Consider the following 2,734-nt stretch of genomic DNA (forward strand, 5'->3'; position numbering starts at 1 on the left):
GAGGAAGCACTCAGCATGGTTGCGCCGACGCAAGAAATAAATTTAGTCCGAGCGATACGAAATAAATTAAAAGGAGACGCGCATAAATCAATACTTGGTAATACATTCAATAATATGCAAGCATTAGTAGAATTTTTAAGAACAAAATATGGTCCTAGAGAAACAGTTTATGAAGCCCAGGGAAAATTAGCCTATATTTGTCAAAAGAAAGATGAAAAGGTAGCAACATACGCGAATCGGATTCGAGAATTAGGGAAACGAATACTTGATGCACAGAAAAGGGAAACTGGGCAAATAAGTGAAGAATTTCGAAAAACAATAAATGAACATTTAAAAACGAGTTTTTTACGCGGATTAAACAGAGAAATTATAATAACAAAGGTAGGAACATTTGAAGAAATAGAATGTCGAGCGATTGATGCTGAAAAAGAATTAGAAACCATAAATATGATTAGATAGTCCTTGCAGAAAAAGAACCAAGTAAAGAAAAACAAAGTTCAGTGCGGCATATTGGGGGAGAAATTGTTAGCTGTCAATATTGCAAAAAGAAGGGTCATACGGCCGATCGATGCAGATTAATAAATAATAATAAATTTCAAGGAAATAAAAATCAAAATTATTCACGATTTAATCCCAACTCATCATCAAATAATAACAATAACAATAATAATTTTAATAATGCATCTCCAAAATTTCAACAAAATCAAAATAATATGGGAAATACATGTCGTTATTGTAAAAAATTTGGTCATACTATTGAGGAATGTAGAAAAAGAATATATAACAATAATCTTCGACAAAATTCATTAACACAGGGAAACGGGGAGACTCCCGAGAGAACAGGGGCGACCCCGGGAAAAATAAATTCACGCCCCACACGGATAATTTCTGCGGAGATGGAGTAAAATTTAGAAAAGTAAATATAGCTCATATAGAAGAAGTTCCGACAGTAAAAATAAACAGTTCAGATTTTAAAGGAAAATTAGAGTTTTTGGTAGACAGTGGATCAGGGCCAAATATAATTAAATCAAACTCTCTATCACAAGAAACCGTAGTGGATAGAAATGAAATATTGAAATTAAGTGGAATCACGGCGCATCATGTGACCACCTTAGGGCTGGCACAGATAGATATCTTAGGATGTCCAGTCGGTTTTCACTTGGTTGAAGACGATTTTCCAATTCCACAAAACGGTATTCTTGGTTCAGATTTTTTCAAACAATTTCAAGTAAATGTAAATTACCAACAAAATTGTTTAGAATGGAAAGATATTAAAATATTTTTTGAACCAAAAGAAAATTTAAATGAAACATTAATTATACCTGGTAGAAGTATATCTCAAATGCATATAAATGTCATTAATTCTGAAATAAAAGAAGGATATGTTCCACAATTAAATGTAATTAAAGGAATTTATTTGGGAAACGCTTTAGTAACTGTTCGGAACGGAAAAGCATATTTACAAGTATTCAATGCAAATGAAGAAGATCACGAAGTATATATTCCTAATATCAAATTATACGATTTTGAAACAAATAAAAATCAAATTCAGAGACAAAATCCAAACTCGAACCTAAATACAAACTCAAAATCATTATCTGAAATAAATTCAGATCAAAATCAAAACTCTAATTCACATTTAAATTCAAACTCTAATAATAATTTAGAACTCAATTCAGTTTTAAATATTAAGGCAAATCAAATTATAAAAACTGAATCAATAAATTCAGAATCAAACTTGAATTTACAAATTGATCGAAAAAATAAAATAATTGATGCATTACGATTAAAGCATTTAAACAATGAAGAAAAAATTCATGTTGAAAGACTAATTGAAAAAGGAAGTGATTGCTTTCATTTAATGGGAGAGAATCTCGAGTATACGAACGTACTGCAACATCGAATAATTACAACAGATGAAACACCAATACATACACGAGAATACCGATTTCCAACAATTCATAAGGAAGAGATAAATAAACAAGTAAATGAATTGTTAAGTCAAGATATTATTAAACCATCAAAATCTCCGTATAATACACCTGTGTGGATAGTACCAAAGAAAGCAGACTCGAAGGGGAATAAGAGATGGAGAATGGTGTTAGATTTCCGTGACCTAAATGATAAGACAGTAGGTGACGCGTATCCACTTCCAAACATAACAGAAATACTCGACCAGCTGGGCGGTGCGAAATATTTCTCAGTATTTGACCTTGCTTCAGGTTTCCATCAGATAAAAATGCATTCAGAAGATAGTCATAAAACAGCCTTTTCAACACCTCATGGGCATTATGAATTTGATCGTATGCCTTTTGGGTTAAAAAACGCACCAGCGACATTCCAAAGATTAATGGACTTAGTACTAAGCGGAATGCAAGGGAATGAAATTTTTGTGTACCTAGATGATATCGTATTATATGCTAGTTCACTTACAGAACACGAAATTAAATTTGAAAAATTAATTGCAAGATTACGGGAAGCAAATTTGAAATTGCAACCAGATAAGTGTGAATTTTTGAGAAAAGAAGTTACATATTTGGGACATATAATAGGAGAAGATGGAGTTCGGCCAGATCCTAAAAAGATTGAAGCAGTAGAAAATTTTCCAAAACCTAAAAACCCGAAAAATGTGAAACAATTTCTAGGACTGGCGGGATATTATCGTAGATTTCTGAAAGGGTTTTCAAGGATAGCTAAACCATTAACTAATTTATTAAAAAAGGAAGTTGAATTT

Source organism: Prenolepis imparis, unplaced genomic scaffold (genome assembly GCF_030444845.1).
Source record: "Prenolepis imparis isolate NDT839.2.m4 unplaced genomic scaffold, iyPreImpa1.0 SCAF_6, whole genome shotgun sequence".
NCBI lineage: Eukaryota > Metazoa > Arthropoda > Insecta > Hymenoptera > Formicidae > Prenolepis > Prenolepis imparis.